Raw genomic sequence first — 19,966 nt, 5'->3', positions numbered from 1 at the left:
CCTAAGCGGATTTGAAACAGAAAGATATTCAGTTTCAAGTCGGTGATAATGTATTTTTGAAAGTGTCTCCATGGAAAAAGGTTTTGAGAATTGGTAGAAAAGGAAAGTTGAGTCCTCGTTTTATAGGGCCGTATGAGATCACCGAGAGAATAGGGCTTATTGGTTAGCCTTACTATCCGAGTTGGAAAATATTCACATGTGTTTCATATTTCTACCATTTTTACCATTTTTACCATTCACACATGATTACACCTACAAAGGTGGAGATACGACCTGATATGACTTATGGTGAGGACCCGGTTAAAATTTTAGCTCGGGAGGTCAAATACTTAAGAAATAAAAGTATTGCCCTAGTAAAAGTGTTACGGTAACGACATGGGGCCTTCATGGGAACCCAAGGAAACAATGAGAAGCCAATACCCAAATCTTTTTACTGGTAAGATTTTTGGGGACGAAAATCCCTGAGGGGGGAGAGTTGTACCATCTCGATTTTGGGCCTAGTTGGAATAATGGTTTTGAGACCACAAATGTAAATTAAAATATTTTTTATGATTATTTTGAGGTCTATGGCATGATTTCATGATTGTGTGAAAGTTTCATGAAGAAATTTTGTGAATAAGTGTCCAATTTGAATTTTAGGACTAAATTGCAAAAGTTGCAAAATTAGATATTCTAGAAGCTTTAAGTATGAAATGGCTTTAGATTATTAATTAGAGGTCCTTAAATAGCAATTTCCCCAATTTTTATTTTTATGGACAAAAATGGGCATGCATGGGTAAAATTTTACAGAAAGGCCTTAAGGGCATTTTTTTCATTTGGTAAATAGAAGAATTAAAAGGAAAAATGAAGTGAAAATCTTGTCCATCTTCTTCAAGGGTGTGCCGAAATTTCTAAAGGCCATAACTTTTCAAGCTTGAAAGTAAGTACATCCTAGCCCCGTTTTTTATGTTCTTTATGTTTTTAGATCCTTGAAGCATGATCTAGCTATTTCTACCATTATTTTGAGCTAGGGTTCATGTTCAAAAACTTACCCATGTGTGTCATGCATGTATTTTGGTGTTTCACGAAGGAATATGAAAGTTTGATGCATGATAAACATCTTTTACTAAGTGATTTTTCATGAAAACCCCTAAAAGGACCTTTTTGTGAAAGTTGTAAAAATGAGTAGTAAAAATTTGAATTGAAGGAAAATGTGGGCTGTTATGAGTATGTGTTAGGTTCAGCTAGGCTTGGGTAACAAAGAAAAAAAGTACATTTCATTTTACGAGCCTAGGGACTAATTCGTAAGTAGTGAAAGTTTAGGGGCAAAAAGATAATTTTGCCAAATTATGATTTATGGGCTGTTTTGAATAATGTGTTAATTAAATAAGTGAAATAATTATATTATAAATCAAGAAAAATAGATTCCGAGCCTAGACCGGGGAAAGAGCAAGATCCTGGACTAAATTGAATTAATTGTCCATATTTTGTACCGAGGTAAGTTTGTGTGTGAATAATTCATCATTATGTTATTATGTATTTAAATGCTTTAATCTTACATGAATTCTATGACTATTTTTTTGGATTGATTAATGATGATTTAATGACGATTCGACGAAGATTTGGCACCATGATATCCTGGTTGAACCTTAGGAATAGTTAGGATACAAATGTCATAACGTTAGAGATATGCATGATCCCATGCAAGACCATGTCTGGGACATGGCATTGGCATCAATATGAGACATCATGTAAGACCATAACTAGGCTATTGGCTTCGATATGCATGATCTCATGTAAGACCATGTCTGAGACACGGCATTGGCATCGATATGTGATCCCATGTAAGACCATATCTGGGATATGGCATTGGCATCCTACTATGTGACTATGATTTCCCGAGTATCCTTTAGTATTCCAAGTGGTTCAACGGGTAATCCCAAGATTTAGTCAACGAGATGACAAGGTATAGTCTTGTTGAAAGGGTACAAGTATGTACACCAATATCATAAACATTGAGATTATAATAAATGATGAGACCTCGGTAAGAAGTGGATGAATGAATTATGATATTGGGTTTTATTGTACACTATGTAAATGACATGTTTCAAAATGTATTTATGATGTTTGATGACATTGTGATAAGTTATATTATGTTTATGTGTATAATAATGCTTGGTTAATGTTGTTAATTATTTACATGCAACTTACTAAGCTATATGCTTACTCCCCTTTCTTTTTCCATTTTTCTTATAGTATCACCAAGCAGCTTGGGGATCGAAGGATGTCGAAGCTCGATTCACACTTTCAAACTAATCTTTTGGGGTATAGTGAATTTAAGTATTTTGAGTATGGCATGTATAGGGACTTGGTCTTTTTGTTATATGTCATATTGATTTAGCCAAATGTGTTGTCTTATGATGATATTTGATTTATTTTGTATAAGGCCATAAGATGTGGCTCATTATGAATATTGGGTTGTAAGCCAATTCAATTATGCATGTATGTGCCAATGCCATTATGATATGGCCCATGGTTATTGATGGTTGAATTTGGTATGTGTCTCAGCCATGTGAAGGACACGGCCTCAGGACATAGGTGTGTGCCCAGGCCGTGTGAAGTCTGCACTTAAATTTGAGAATTTAATTTGCCACATGGCCTAAGTACACGGGCATGTGACTTGGCCGTGAGACCCTAATTGTGGTTATGACGTCATAAACAGAGAGTTACATGAGCTGAAGACACGAGCGTGCCCCAAGCCACACGGGTGTGTGTGATCACACGGCCTACCGACACGGGCGTGTGACTCTCCAAAACCTGAAAATTTTCTAAGTGTTGTAAAAGTTCTGAAGGTTCTCGATTTAGTTCTGAATCACTTTCGATGTATGTTTTGGGCCTCGTAGGCCCATAATAGGGACTATATGAATATAATGAAATGTTTTAAATTTGGACAAAAATTCATGTCTCGGTATTATATGAATGCTTTTGTTTAAGTATGGTAATGCCTCGTACCCTATTCCGCCATCGAATACAGGTAAGGGGAGATACATATATGATTTATGAGCTCATGAGGTATGTGATATATGTTTATGTGGTTCCGGGTGCTGGTCTTGTACATCCTACCGGTGGCTGGGTAGTCTGGCATGTGTTACGGATACCTGACAGCTTGTGTGAGTAGCCTATATAGTTACGTCCTAACCGAAAGCTTGTGTGAGCAGACCCATGAGTAGCTCGAGAATGGGCTTTTATGTGTTATATGATATGAGGTAGCTTTAGCTTTGTATGTGGCACTTATGTGCGAGCTTTCTGTGTATCCAATAGTATTATGAGTGTTCAATGGGTAAATTATCATGTAACTTGACAGAAGACCCAAGGGGCAAGTCAATAAGAAGAATGAGTAAAAGATTATGTTATGAATTGATACAGGTATGTGTACCGAACTCATGAGTAATTCCTTGGTATGTGATGAACTTATAACAAAGTTGTTATGTGATGAGTAGGCTTAAATGATTTGATGAATTATAAATTATGTTCATTATGTTAAATCTATGTTAAATACTTGTTTAGATAGCATGTTATTTGTATATGGACTTACTAAGCTTTAATGCTTAACCCCATTTTGAGTATGGCATGTATAGGGGACTTGGTCATTTTGTTATGTGTCATATTGATTAGCCAAATGAGTTGGCTCATGCTGGTATTATGTGTGACATCCCTAAAGTGCCCTAGTCGGAAAGTGGTTTTGGGACCACTAAACCGAGTCATAAAGATAATTAACCGTCATAGTTGATGCTCATTATATGTACATATGCATGTGTGAAAATTTCATGTTTGAATTTTGTTAATAGTAAGTGAATTTTATCAAATAGGACTTATGTGAGAAAATTTTGAAATGTGATAGGTCAAAGCATAAGGATCTATTAGTGCATGAAATAAAAAGGGGGGACTTGCATGTCAATTTCCCCCCCCCAATTAGTAGTGGCCGGCCATGACAAGTATGGTAGACCAAGTGTGATGGGCAAGAACATGTCATAAACATGTTAAGTTAGTGTTTCATGGGAAGTATGATAAAATAAGGAGCATGGGAATAAAATAATGAAAGGGAATATGATGAAAACAAAAAAAAAAGTGTGTGGTTGTTCCCCCATTTTGCCGAAACTAGAAAAAAAAAGAGAAAGGCTTCATCCTTTGGTTCTTCTTGGCCGGTTTGAAAGGAGGAAGAAGAGAGGTTTCGGTCACCTTGAGCTTAAGGGGAGGTTAGTATGTTGTGTTAAATTCTTAAGTTTTAAACTTGTTTCTAGTTAATTAGCAAATTTCTTACACAAACCATGGCAAAATTTCGAAATCTCGGTGATGGCTTGAGCATTCGGTTTTGGTTGTTGAAAGGAATGTGTTGGAGGTTGGATCATGTTAAGATTCGGCCTTGTACATAAACATTAAGAGTTTGATGTTTTTGCGATTTTTGGAAGGTAAATAAGGTTATACACAAGATAAATACTAAGATTTTGGTTGACTTGTTTTAGTGAGGTTCGGCCAAGGACCTTATGTGCAAGTTTATTCGGTTTAAGTAGAGAAAACGTGACGGATAGATATGAAGTAATGTGTATATTGGTTCGGCTGCTAAGCAAGGAAATAATTGTTAGTAACATAGTATCTATGCACTTATGTATATATATGTATGTACAAATAACCTATTTAGCTATGGATATCTAAGGTGTTAAATAATGAAATTCTTGATGACTTGGGTTAAATAGCATTCGGCCAAGGACTATATGGGCTTGTTAATTCAGTTTAAGTGAAGAAACTATGATAGAGAAATATGACTAAATTGTGGACTTTGACAATTTAAATGATGCATTTGACTTGTGTACCGACCTAGGACGATATGTGTTTCTATATGAAGTTAGATGGTGTTGATGAAGTTCGGTAATGCATGATGTTTAAATAGTATTGAGCAAGGTCATTGTACTTAAATTGTATGACATACATGTATTGAATGGAATTGCCCAAGTGAAAATATTAAATGAATTTATTTGTTTAAATTAAGCTCAAGAGCAAAGGGTATCTAAATCCGATAAAGGGAAGGAAAAAGTGATCGAATAGCCGCCGAAATCGTTCGACCACATCCGAGGTAAGTTTTAAGTGATTAAACGTTGAGTAAATTCAATCATAATAGGACATAATGAGTTGATTTAATAAGATATGATGTGGCCATGATATGTCTTAAACTCAAATGGTAAGTTCATATGTGTTTGGACTTGGAAAGTTAAGAGCAAATTGTAATAATTTGCTTTGGACAGCAGCAGTAACGTGATTTTAGAAAATCACTATAAATTGTTGGTGTGGAATTATAGGCTGAATAAAATATGTAATCAAGGCTTAATTAGTCTAGTTTCTTATAAAAGAGACCTTGTGAGCAAAAAAATTTCCTATAAAGAGATATTTAAAGTTGTGTGAGACGGTGTCAGAATGACTCCGAAATCCCCTGTTCTGTTTTTAGAAAATCATTATAAATTGTACAAAATGGTTATAAGATAAAATTTATATGCTTAGACTCCTTAATGAGTCTAGTTTCAAATGAAATCAAATACAACACATTTTGAATTCTGTAAAATGAGAAATATGATTCGTAGTGAAGAGTGGTCAGATTAGTCAAACAGTGAAACAGGGGAAACTTTAAGAAAAATCTGGTATTGATTGGCCAAACCTAAAATTCTTAAAATTTTATGGATGGAAGATATATGAGTCTATATTCAGGGAAAATTAACGGCAAGTGATTTGGAGTTTTGTAGCTCCAGTTATAAATAATTTAGTGACTACTGCTCAGGAAAATAGCTCGTAGTGAATATGTGATTTTGTTGTAAACATGGATAAAACTTGTTTTAGTTACTCATAAGCTATTGATTAAACCCATACGTGAATTCTAAATCGTGATATTGTAAAACGATACATGAGTGTTAGATGGATCTTTGATATTAAAATTTGTGAAATTGTAAGTTTATGAGTATTCGAATATGAAATGATAGTATGGCGTGAAATTGAATTATTCATTGGGAAATGATTAATGTAGATTCGGCCAAGACAAAGTGTATACATGATAGTATATGTGATATGTGAAGTATATTTGGATAATTGTGATGTGAATGTATATATATGTGATAAGGCCTAATGGCCGATGTGATGAATGTGAAAGTGTATATATGTGATAAGGCCGAATGGCCAATGTGATGAATGTGAAAGTGTATATATATGTGATAAGGCCTAATGGCCGATGTGATGAATGTGAAAGTGTATATATATGTGATAAGGCCTAATGGCCGATGTGATGAATGTGAAAGTGTATATATATGTGATAAGGCCTAATGGCCGATGTGATGAATGTGAAAGTGTATATATGTGATAAGGCCTAATAGCCGATGTGATGAATGTGAAAGTGTATATATATGTGATAAGGCCTAATGGCTGATGTGATGAATGTGAAAGTGTATATATATGTGATAAGGCCTAATGGCCGATGTGATGAATGTGAAAGTGTATATATGTGATGAGGCCTAATGGCCGATGTGATGAATGTGAAAGTGTATATATGTGACAGGGCCGAGTGGCCAACGTGATGGATGTGAAAGTGTATAAATGTGATAAGTCCCGAAGGGCAATTGTGTCAGTACTATATCCGGGTTAAAACCCCGCAGGCTTTATGCGAGAGTATTATCCTGATTAATGTCCGTAGGCTTCGTGCTCGTACTATATCCGAGCTTTAAAGACCCGACGGCTAAATGCTAGGATTCAAGTAAGACTTTGATATTGAGTATCTGCATTAAGTTACCATCAAATAAGTATTATGTATTCAAGATGTTCAGGTACGTATTACTTACTCATCGGTGGAGTGATTTCGAGGTGAATTATCAGTATCAAAGAGGTAGGAAAATGTGATTAATATTATAACTCCAAATGTGAGAATGTGCTTTGGAAATATTTGACCATCTTGGTCATTATTATTTGAAAGTATATATGTGGCAGCCAAGTGTTGCGTTTAATGATATTATAGATCGAGATGAAGCTCTTGATTAACTTCATCGAACAGTTGAAATGAATGACCAATAATAGTGATTGAGAACACTTTGTCTTGCTTAAAACTTACTAAGCATTAAATGCTTACTCCGTTCTTTGAATCTCTGTTTTATAGATTTTGGTTCGTCAACTATCGGACTCGGGATTATTGAAGTCGAAGTCGCCCACACTATCAAAGCCCTTTTGGTACACTTTTGGTTGAACTCTGAAAATGGCATGTATAGGAGTACCCTTTTGTAGTGGGTCATGGACCCTTTGGATTTGTATAATTTTGGATAGCCATGCGAAAATGGCTTATATATGTTTGAGCATAATGTTATAATCATTTGGTATGGATATGGTTATTGAGAGGTGTGGATATGCTTAACAAGGATTGGCCATGGGAATGGTTAATCACTATAATAATTTGTGCTATTTATGCTAAAAGGGCTAGTTGAATCATGGAAACTATGAAATAGGTAAAGTCTACCTTAAAGGCAGATGCTGACAGTAGCAGTGATGTTGATTTGGAAAATCACTAAAAATTGTAGGAATAGAATTAAATAGTGAATAAATTATTTAAATGAACCTTGATGAATCCACTTTCATATGGAAGAAACGAAACGGTCATATGAGTGGTATGTTAAGAGATAATTAGGTTTTCGTGAGACAGGGCCAGAACGGTTTCTGGATTCCCTATTCCGACTTTGGAAATTCATTATAAATTAACCAGAGATAATTAGAAGTCATTCCATATATGTATAGATTCCTCTCTGAGTCTAGTTTCTATAGAAACAAACGGCATCAGTATTGAAGCCCTGTACAGGGAGATATCCGAAATGTAATGCATGAAGGTCAGTGTAGTCACACCCTGTAACAGGGGAGACTTTAACTAATAAACTGTACTAATTGGCCCGACCAAAAATTCTAGAAAAAAATATGTAGATGGACATAGGAGTCTATTTTCAGGGAAAAATCACGAAACTGATTTTCGAGTTGTGAAACTCAAGATATGATTTTTAAGGTGACAGCGATACAGTTAGCCAGCTGTCTGGAAAAATTTAAAATGGACTGCGATAGTAAGCGAATTTAGTCTGTGAACCCCTCGTGTCTGACTCCGGCAACGGTCTCGGTTACGGGGTGTTACAATTTGATTGGTATCAGAGCTACGGTTTAGTCGATTCTAGGACTACCGTAATACGTTTGGGTCTAGCTATACATGCCATTATGTGATTATTTGATAGTGTGGTGATTTCTGACAATTGAAAATGTGTTTATTTATTGTAATGAATTCCGATCCCGATCGAGCTGTAGCAGATGGTATTGAGAGGACTGAGACATGCTTATGATGTGTCAATATTGAGAAGGGTATAACATAAGTAAGTTTTGAGTAATTGAATTTGGTATTTAACTTAAAATGCCATGATATACATGTATGATAGATGAATGATGTCCCATTGTCCTTATCATAATAAGGTTATTAGAGAAATGAACAAAGGAAGAGATTGGGGATATATGCTTTTGTGTGATTGCTTATTGAGCTGAAGGTTTCGCAAAAGAAGCATACATGTATTAGATTTGAATGATATTTACGACTTAAAGTCAAGAATCATGTTATATGTTTACATGTGAATGAATTGATTAAATTATAAATGTGATTTGTGCCATGTGAAACATGATAACATGTGAATAAATATGTATGAGACTCAGTGATGTGAATCCGAGTTTAAAGACCCCCTGACTATATGAAGAGATTATGTCCGGGTAAAGACCCGATGGCTATGTACAGAGATTATGTCTGGATTAAAATTCGCTAGCCTTGTGTGGAGATTTCATCCGAGCTAAAGGTCTCGACGATGATCCGGGCTAAGTCCCGAAGAGCATTCGTGCTAGTGATGTATCCGGGCTAAGTCCCGAAGAGCATTCATGCTAGTGATGTATCCGGGCTAAGTCCCGAAGAGCATTCATGCTAATGATGTATCCGGGCTAAGTCTCGAAGAGCATTCGTGCTAGTGATGTATTCGGACTAAGTTCCGAAGAGCATTTGTGCTAGTGATATATCCGTGCTAAACCCCGAAGAGCATTCGTGCTGATGTTATATCCGGGCTAGGTCCCGAAGAGCAATCATGCTAGTGACGTGTATTCGGGCCTTCGTGCCTAGTACGCTTCGTGCTGGTAATTTGAGCAAAGTTTAAGTATCCATTACTATACGAATTCAAATTTAAATGAGATGATATGTTTAAAAGTGTACATACATGATGTTTATAGACTTGGTTAAGTCATTTCAATGTGTAATAACGAATGATTAGAGGCACTGTGTGTGTGCGAATTCCTTTAATCGAGCACTATGAGTGCGAGATCGGTCAGTGGGCACTAAGTGTGTGAAGTGGAATTCATGTAAGACCTCGTCTGGGACGAAGGCATTGATTTGAGATAGTGTGTAAGACCATGTCTCGGACATGGCATCGGCTCGATATTTGAGCATATGTAAGACCATATCTAGGACATGGCATTGTAAGAGCTATATGTGCTTAATGAGTATCTGTAATGATTTCGAATGATTCAACGGGTATATTTAAGATGATAAATAAAGTAAGATTAGAATAAGTGATACAGGTATGTACGGAAGGTATGTGAAAATCAAATGAAAGTAAAAAAATTTGTGAGTTCATATTATATTATGTTATGTATACTAAATAAGTTGAATAGTGAGATATGATGGGGTTATTAAGGATATTTATTGGGATGTTTGAGTATATGTGTACTTTTGGTCAGATTACAACTTATACATGAATGAAAATGTGGGTTACAAATATGTGGGTTGATGATGTGAATTATACATGTTAATATGTGCTTAATATGTGTTTGAAATGCATTTGTGAATTAAATTAAGTGATTAATGCTTATGAAATCAAGAAAATGAGATATATGTGCATACTTGTAGAAATGTTTATGTATTTGTTTTAAGATAAGAAAATGATTTTATGGATCGATGCGAAATCAGTAATGAATTACAATTGCTATCGATGAGCTAATGTTTATATGGATATAATTCAATAAGAGGACGTTATCCTAAACTATGCATCGGTAGAAATTTTCGAGGACGAAAATCCCTAAAGGGGGGAAGAGTTGTGACACCCCTAAAGTGACCCTAGACGGAAAGTGGTTTCGAGACCACTAAACCGAGTCATAAAGATAATTAACCGTCATAGTTGATGCTCATTATATGTACATATGCATGTGTGAAAATTTCATGTTTGAATTTTGTTAATAGTAAGTGAATTTTATCAAATAGGACTTATGTGAGAAAATTTTGAAATGTGATAGGTCAAAGCATAAGGATCTATTAGTGCATGAAATAAAAAGGGGGGACTTGCATGTCAATTCCCCCCTAATTAGTAGTGGCCGGCCATGACAAGTATGGTAGACCAAGTGTGATGGGCAAGAACATGTCATAAACATGTTAAGTTAGTGTTTCATGGGAAGTATGATAAAATAAGGAGCATGGGAATAAAATAATGAAAGGGAATATGATGAAAACAAAAAAAAAGTGTGTGGTTGTTCCCCCATTTTGCCGAAACTAGAAAAAAAAAAGAGAAAGGCTTCATCCTTTGGTTCTTCTTGGCCGGTTTGAAAGGAGGAAGAAGAGAGGTTTCGGTCACATTGAGCTTAAGGAGAGGTTAGTATGTTGTGTTAAATTCTTAAGTTTTAAACTTGTTCCTAGTTAATTAGCAAATTTCTTACACAAACCATGGCAAAATTTCGAAATCTCGGTGATGGCTTGAGCATTCGGTTTTGGTTGTTGAAAGGAATGAGTTGGAGGTTGGATCATGTTAAGATTCGGCCTTTTACATAAACATTAAGAGTTTGATGTTTTTGCGATTTTTGGAAGGTAAATAAGGTTATACACAAGATAAATACTAAGATTTTGGTTGACTTGTTTTAGTGAGGTTCGGCCAAGGACCTTATGTGCAAGTTTATTCGGTTTAAGTAGAGAAAACGTGACGGATAGATATGAAGTAATGTGTATATTGGTTCGGCTGCTAAGCAAGGAAATAATTGTTAGTAACATAGTATCTATGCACTTATGTATATATATGTATGTACAAATAACCTATTTAGCTATGGATATCTAAGGTGTTAAATAATGAAATTCTTGATGACTTGGGTTAAATAGCATTCGGCCAAGGACTATATGGGCTTGTTAATTCGGTTTAAGTGAAGAAACTATGATAGAGAAATATGACTAAATTGTGGACTTTGACAATTTAAATGATGCATTTGACTTGTGTACCGACCTAGGACGATATGTGTTTCTATATGAAGTTAGATGGTGTTGATGAAGTTCGGTAATGCATGATGTTTAAATAGTATTGAGCAAGGTCATTGTACTTAAATTGTATGACATACATGTATTGAATGGAATTGCCCAAGTGAAAATATTAAATGAATTTATTTGTTTAAATTAAGCTCAAGAGCAAAGGGGATCTAAATCCGATAAAGGGAAGGAAAAAGTGATCGAATAGCCGCCGAAATCGTTCGACCACATCCGAGGTAAGTTTTAAGTGATTAAACGTTGAGTAAATTCAATCATAATAGGACATAATGAGTTGATTTAATAAGATATGATGTGGCCATGATATGTCTTAAACTCAAATGGTAAGTTCATATGTGTTTGGACTTGGAAAGTTAAGAGCAAATTGTAATAATTTGCTTTGGACAGCAGCAGTAACGTGACTTTAGAAAATCACTATAAATTATTGGTGTGGAATTATAGGCTGAATAAAATATGTAATCAAGGCTTAATTAGTCTAGTTTCTTATAAAAGAGACCTTGTGAGCAAACAAATTTCCTATAAAGAGATATTTAAAGTTGTGTGAGACGGTGTCAGAATGACTCCGAAATCCCCTGTTCTGTTTTTAGAAAATCATTATAAATTGTACAAAAATGGTTATAAGATAAAATTTATATGCTTAGACTCCTTAATGAGCCTAGTTTCAAATGAAATCAAATAAAACACATTTTCAATTCTGTAAAATGAGAAATTTGATTCGTAGTGAAGAGTGGTCAGATTAGTCAAACAGTGAAACAGGGGAAAATTTTAGAAAAATCTGGTATTGATTAGCCAAACCTAAAATTCTGAAAATTTTATGGATGGAAGATATACGAGTCTATATTCAGGGAAAATTAACGGCAAGTGATTTGGAGTTTTGTAGCTCCAGTTATAAATAATTTAGCGACTACTGCTCAGGAAAACAGCTCGTAGTGAATATATGATTTTGTTGTAAACATGGATAAAACTTGTTTTAGTTACTCATAAGCTATTGATTAAACCCATACGTGAATTCTAAATCGTGATATTGTAAAACGATACATGAGTGTTAGATGGATCTTTGATATTAAAATTTGTGAAATTGTAAGTTTATGAGTATTCGAATATGAAATGATAGTATGGCGTGAAATTGAATTATTCATTGGGAAATGATTAATGTAGATTCGGCCAAGACAAAGTGTATACATGATAGTTTATGTGATATGTGAAGTATATTTGGATAATTGTGATGTGAATGTATATATATGTGATAAGGCCTAATGGCCGATGTGATGAATGTGAAAGTGTATATATGTGATAAGGTCGAATGGCCAATGTGATGAATGTGAAAGTGTATATATATGTGATAAGGCCTAATGGCCAATGTGATGAATGTGAAAGTGTATATATATGTGATAAGGCCTAATGGCCGATGTGATGAATGTGAAAGTGTATATATATGTGATAAGGCATAATGGCCGATGTGATGAATGTGAAAGTGTATATATATGTGATAAGGCCTAATGGCCGATGTGATGAATGTGAAAGTGTATATATGTGATAAGGCCTAATTGCCGATGTGATGAATGTGAAAGTGTATATGTATGTGATAAGGCCTAATGGCCGATGTGATGAATGTGAAAGTGTATATATGTGATGAGGCCTAATGGCCGATGTGATGAATGTGAAAGTGTATATATGTGACAGGGCCGAGTGGCCAACGTGATGGATGTGAAAGTGTATAAATGTGATAAGTCCAAAGGGCAATTGTGTCAGTACTATATCCGGGTTAAAAGCCCGCAGGCTTTATGCGAGAGTATTATCCTGATTAATGTCCGTAGGCTTCGTGCTCGTACTATATCTGAGCTTTAAAGACCCGACGGCTAAATGCTAGGATTCAAGTAAGACTTTGATATTGAGTATCTACATTAAGTTACCATCAAATAAGTATTATGTATTCCAGATGTTCAGGTACGTATTACTTACTCATCGGTGGAGTGATTTTGAGGTGAATTATCAGTATCAAAGAGGTAGGTAAATGTGATTAATATTATAACTCCAAATGTGAGAATGTGCTTTGGAAATATTTGACCATCTAGGTCATTATTATTCGAAAGTATATATGTGGCAGCCAAGTGTTGCGTTTAATGATATTATAGATCGAGATGAAGCTCTAGATTAACTTCATCGAACAGTTGAAATGAATGACCAATAATAGTGATTGAGAACACTTTGTCTTGCTTAAAACTTACTAAGCATTAAATGCTTACTCCGTTCTTTGAATCTCTGTTTTATAGATTTTGGTTCGTCAGCTATCGGACTCGGGATTATTGAAGTCGAAGTCGCCCACACTATCAAAGCCCTTTTGGTACACTTTTGGTTGAACTCTGAAAATGGCATGTATAGGACTACCCTTTTGTAGTGGGTCATGGACCCTTTGGATTTGTATAATTTTGGATAGCCATGCGAAAATGGCTTATATATGTTTGAGCATAATGTTATAATCATTTGGTATGGATATGGTTATTGAGAGGTGTGGATATGCTTAACAAGGATTGGCCATGGGAATGGTTAATCACTATAATAATTTGTGCTATTTATGCTAAAAGGGCTAGTTGAATCATGGAAACTATGAAATAGGTAAAGTCTACCTTAAAGGCAGATGCTGACAGTAGCAGTGATGTAGATTTGGAAAATCACTAAAACTAGTAGGAATAGAATTAAATAGTGAATAAATTATTTAAATGAACCTTGATGAATCCACTTTCATATGGAAGAAACGAAACGGTCATATGAGTGGTATGTTAAGAGATAATTAGGTTTTCGTGAGACAGGGCCAGAACGGTTTCTGGATTCCCTGTTCCGACTTTGGAAATTCATTATAAATTAACCAGAGATAATTAGAAGTCATTCCATATATGTATAGATTCCTCTCTGAGTCTAGCTTCTATAGAAATAAACGGCATCAGTATTGAAGCCCTGTACAGGGAGATATTCGAATTGTAATGCATGAAGGTCAGTGTAGTCACACCCTGTAACAGGGGAGACTTTAACTAATAAACTGTACTAATTGGCCCGACCAAAAATTCTAGAAAAAATATGTAGATGGACATAGGAGTCTAGTTTCAGGGAAAAATCACGAAACTTATTTTCGAGTTGTGAAACTCAAGATATGATTTTTAAGGTGACAGTGACACAGTTAGCCAGCTGTCTGGAAAAATTTAAAATGGACTGCGATAGTAAGCGAATTTAGTCTGTGAACCCCTCGTGTCCGACTCCGGCAACGGTCTCAGGTACGGGGTGTTACATTATGATTCATTTTGCATAAGGCCATGAGATGTGGCTTATATTTGCTTCTCGGGTTGTAACCCTAATTATTTATGCATGCATGCAATGTTTTTATGCTTTATGATGTGGTTGGTGGTTGCTTGTTGGATATGGATATGGTAAATGGCACATATGCTTAATGAATGAATTGGGTTTAATAAGAATGACCATGTTCCTGGTATAATTGAGTAGGTTGAAAGTAGCTTTATAAGGATGAATAAATATGAAATTGGTGTGGAATGCCATATAAAAGCATGATGGCTTGAGTATGTGACATGTTGAGATTACAAAGTCATGGATTAATCATGGTTGTGAATATTTAAGTGACTAAATGTGCTATGTTGCAAGCCATCCAAAATGTATAAGTGAGTGAGCATTGAAGGGTGGCAAATGGCTTGGAAATTAGCCTAAAATTTGTCCACACGGGTAGACACACAGGCATGTGTCTAGGCCGTGTATGACACATGGTCTGACCCATGGGCATGTGATCCGGCCGTGTGTCCCCTGCACCCTAATTTGGAAAAATAGAATGCCCAGTAGTAAACACATGGGCAGAGACACGACCGTGTGTCTCAGTCGTGTGAAGGACACGGCCTCAGGACATGGGTCTGTGCCCAGGCCGTGTGCAGTCTGCACTTAATTTTTGGAATTTAATTCGCCACATGGCCTAAGCACATGGGCGTGTGACTTGGTCGTGTGACCCTAATTGTGTTGATGATTTCATAAACAGATAGTTACAAGGACTGAGGGCACGAGTGTGTCCCAAGCCACACAGGCATGTGTGACCACACGGCCTACCCATACCGGCGTGTAACCCTGTTTCATGAAAATTTTCTAAGTTTTCCCAATGTTTTCTAAAATTCTTGGTTTAGTCCTGAAGTCCACCCGATGTATGTTTTGGGCCTCGTAGACCCATATAAGGGACAATTTGCATATGTATGAATGAATTCGATTTGAATGAAATTTTATGGCTCGATTTTGTATGTTTGCTTGTGTTTAAGTCTGGTAATACCTCGTATCCTGTCTCAACGTCGAACACTAGTAAGGGGTGTTACACCGCCAGTTGATAAGATTCGAAAACATGGAGCCAAAGAGTTTAGAGCTAATGTTGATAACAATACCGAGAGAGCCAAGTTTAGGCTTGAAAAAACTATCAGAGTGTTTGATGAACTTTATTGCACATTGGCAGAGTGTTTAAAATGTGTCGTATCACTTCTGAGGGACACTGCATATCAATAATGGAATACTTTGGTGTTCTCAGTATCAAGAGAAAGAGTTACCTGGGAATTCTTTCAAGCTGAGTTCAGAAATAAATACATCAGTCAACGGTTCATTGATAAAAAATGCAGAGAGTTCCTAGAGTTGAAACAAGGTCGTATTTCTATAACTGAGTATGAGCGAGAGTTTATAAGACTTAGTAAATATGATCAGGAGTATGTTTCAACTAAGGCCATTATGTGCAAAAGATTTGAAGATGGGCTAAACAAGGATATCAGAATATTAGTTAGGATTCTAGAGTTGAAAGAATTCGTAATGCTAGTTGACAAAGCTTATAAAGCCGAAGAACTTGGCAAAGAAAAGAGAAAGGCGGATTTTGAGGCTAGAGATTCAACAAAAAGATCGATGAATAAACCATATCAGTCCTCGTCAAAGAAATCACGGGATTTGTATGCTCGTTAAAATGCTTCAATCGGGTATCCAAATAGAGATCGTGGAAAGCAATACTGAAGTCCTAAAACACAAGCTACATCAGTATTGAGTGTTGGCAGTATGAGAAACAATAAGCCCGATTGTCAACAGTGTGGTTAACGACATTTTGGTGAGTGCTGGATGAATAATAGAGGATGTTTTAAATGTGGCTTGGAAAATCAGTTCATTAGAGATTGCCCTGAGTTAGCCGAGAGAGATAAGTTCCAGAATGCAAGACCGAGCAACCCAGATACTAGAGGGAGGCCACCTAGAAATGCGGGGAATGTGACTAGTTATCGCGTGATTTCGTGATAGGTTTTAAATATTTATAATTAATCATTCTTGAAACTAACTATTATCACGATGTAGGCAAGTGTACCTATCGAACAGTAGTATAGTTTTAGCAAGACCGGAGTGTTGAACCCAAAGGAACTAAAAGTACTAGTAATGACTGTCTTTTTATTATCTAGCCTAAGAAAAAAGAGGCTTTTTTTTAACTAACTATTTATCTAAACTAAGAACTCACAGAGAATAGAATTGGGGAATTGCTTTTGGGAAAATCGATTGAATCAAGACAATACCTAAGGAAAAATCCACCTAGACTGTACTTGTTATTCTGGCTCCGAACCGGACGATTTATTCATTTACCTTGTTCCATAGAGATCCCTAAGTTATGTTATTATCCCCATTCAAGACTAATAACGTCTAATCCCTAGATTGAATAATTGAGACATTTCTCTAATTAACACCTTAGGGTTGCATAAACTCGATCTATGGATCCCCTTATTAGGTTTCACCCTAATCCGGAAAAATCTTGTCACCCTATGTCTAGGAGCGCAAACAACTCCGCTTAATTATAACGAATGTACTCTTAGACAGGGTCTATTCCTCCTCTGAATACGAGCTTATCTTGAATCAGTATCCTAGGATATCAAAACAAGAATTAAGAACACATAATTAAGAACAAGTTAAATATTTATCATACAATTCAGAAAATAATAACAAGATTCGTCTTAGGTTTCATTCGTCTTAAGTATTTAGGGGTTTTAGTTCATAACTAAATAAGAAAACATCTCAAATAATAAAGATTACAAAACATAAAGAAAACTCAAAACTCCTAGAGGGAAAATTGAGGAGAGATCTTCAGTCTTGATGATGAATCCGGCTTCTGAGATGGATCAATCGGCTTCCTCGGAGTAATTTCTTACTCCCTCCTTGTGTGTCCCATTTTCTTCCTCCTCTAGGGTAAATTTATGAGCTTTGGAATGCCTAAGAGCCCTCAAAATTAGCCTTTTCCAAATTGGACTCAACTTGGGCTCGGCAGGGACATGCCAATGTGACACGCCCGTGTGCGATTACTTCAGGCCGTGCTCGAGCCTGCCAAATTGACACAGGCGTGTGGTCTGCCCGTGTGAGGAGGTCCAGGCCATGTTTATTTCGTACTTTGGCCCATTTTCTCTATTTTTGGCCCATTTCTCGTTCCTTTCGCTCTCCTATGCTCTCCTAAGTATAAAGCATGAAATTAAAGCATTAGGAGCATCGAATTTACCAATTCTAATGGAAAATCATCCAATAAATGCGTTAAGCATGGGGTAAAAATATGTATAAAATACAGTTTATCAAATACCCCCACACAAGAATTTGCTTGTCCTTAAGCAAAATTCTCAACTCATAATCAAATAAATTCTTCTCAACTTATAATTTCTATCGATAATATCTCAAAATAACCGATAGGTGATCAACATTGAGAATTCAACTAAAAGAACATAAAAGTTTCAAACATTCCAAGTTGAGTATTTAATCATGCAAACATAGGTGTCTCCCCTCATCTAAGTAATTACCTTTGATTCAGAATATCACAGAGTTTCACATCCTCACTAAAGATTCACTCAAATCACTCGAGTTGTTTAAGGACAATAAATGAAGCACTCAATAGTCAATAATGAAAAGTCATTACCATAGGCTTACATGAAAATCAAATTTCCACCACTATAATTTAAGATGATACATCAATCAAAAGGTCTTTAGAGGGTTGAAATGAGGCTTGGTTAGGGGGTGTGGTCAAAAGCTGAAAGAAAGGGTTAGAATCAAGATTGAGTTGAAAAATTACTTAACTAGAAAAATATTTAATCATCACTTACGTACAACATAACTCCTTCTCTGACTATGGAATTTAAATACTGAAGCTTACAAACAAAAGATCACTACTAATATGTATACATATTTTTTTTTTAGGAACAAGTTAACTAACATAGAGTAACTATTCAGAACAAGACATAGCTAAGCAATTTATTCAACTCAAATCTCGACAAAAATAGGGATTAATTTAGGAGATTTCAACAATAATGGGTTAAGGGTTAATATTAAGGGTAATACAAGAAATGGCTTGTTAGGCTCAAGGGGGTTTACTAGGGGTTAATCATGGAGGTAAGCTTTTCATGGCATGAGTGGGTTAATCCTGTATGATAAATTCCTCGAACTGGAGTTTTGGAGAGTAATCGGTACGAGAGTAGAGGAGGATACTCCGGCGGTGGTAGAGGTTCATTACTCCATAAGTCCTGCGCCAAAGAATATTATATCTAGTGGTAGCTATGGTCGTGGTCGATCAGGACATGGCAGTTATGGAGAACCTTTCGGGGTGGAGTTTTTGGTTCCTAGGTAATGAAAAGCTTAAAAGCTCTATATAACTATGATAAAATCAGGAACTTTTTAGAGGATATTAGGAAGAATAATTACTTATAAAGAAATAATCGAAATTGATAATTAAAAATAAAATTCTAAAATCTAATAAAAGTAAAAAGTAGTTTGAATAAAAATTAAAAAAATAAAATAATAAATAAATGTTTTTAAACATTTTCATCGCTAGATGGTTTGCAAGGTGGGACTGGCAATGAGATGTTGAGGTGCTGACAAATCTGCTATAGAGTAGCATCAATGTTGTCAAATCATTGAAAACACTGCTGCTCGAATCGAGTGAGGCGCTTAGAGATGTCAGCATACGAAGCCGCCGCATGAACTGGACGAGAGGGTGGTGGTGGCTGAGTCGGTGGGTCCTCGTGCCGTGGAGGGACATCATCAAGAATGTCCTCGTAGGCCTCCTCCTCGGTAGATTGGGCGAGACGATATTGAGGAGGGTAGGTTCCTCGACTCTTTTCGATCATCCTCATGCTAAGCATGCTTGAGATGCCTTGTTGAGACATCTGGCCAATGAGAGTTAAGGATGATTCTTGGGCTACGGTGCTGAGAAGCCCGAAGTGTCAAGCCAATCGAGTAACATAGGGGCCAATGGATATGACCCCTTCTTATGCCGCTCCGTCTGGTGCTGAATCGCGAGGGCGATGAAATAGGCAAGGTCGATGACGTGCCTGTGCGCCATACACCATAAAAAGTAGGCGTCATGAGTGTTGACGACGCCAATGCTCTCTCGCCGTCCTATAATCGTGTGAGCCAAAATGGCGTGTAGGTACCTCAGAGATGGAGGGAGAGCCGATGCCTTGGAGCGGCTAGGATTGTAGGTGGCCCCACCTGGTACTAGTCATTCTCCTCTTTGAATTCCTCCGTATATAAACCCAGCGCCGTACTGAATTCTGGGACGCTGAGCTGGCGGAC

This window comes from Gossypium hirsutum, chromosome A03, assembly GCF_007990345.1.
Source record: "Gossypium hirsutum isolate 1008001.06 chromosome A03, Gossypium_hirsutum_v2.1, whole genome shotgun sequence".
NCBI lineage: Eukaryota > Viridiplantae > Streptophyta > Magnoliopsida > Malvales > Malvaceae > Gossypium > Gossypium hirsutum.
This window is presented reverse-complemented; position numbering follows the sequence as displayed.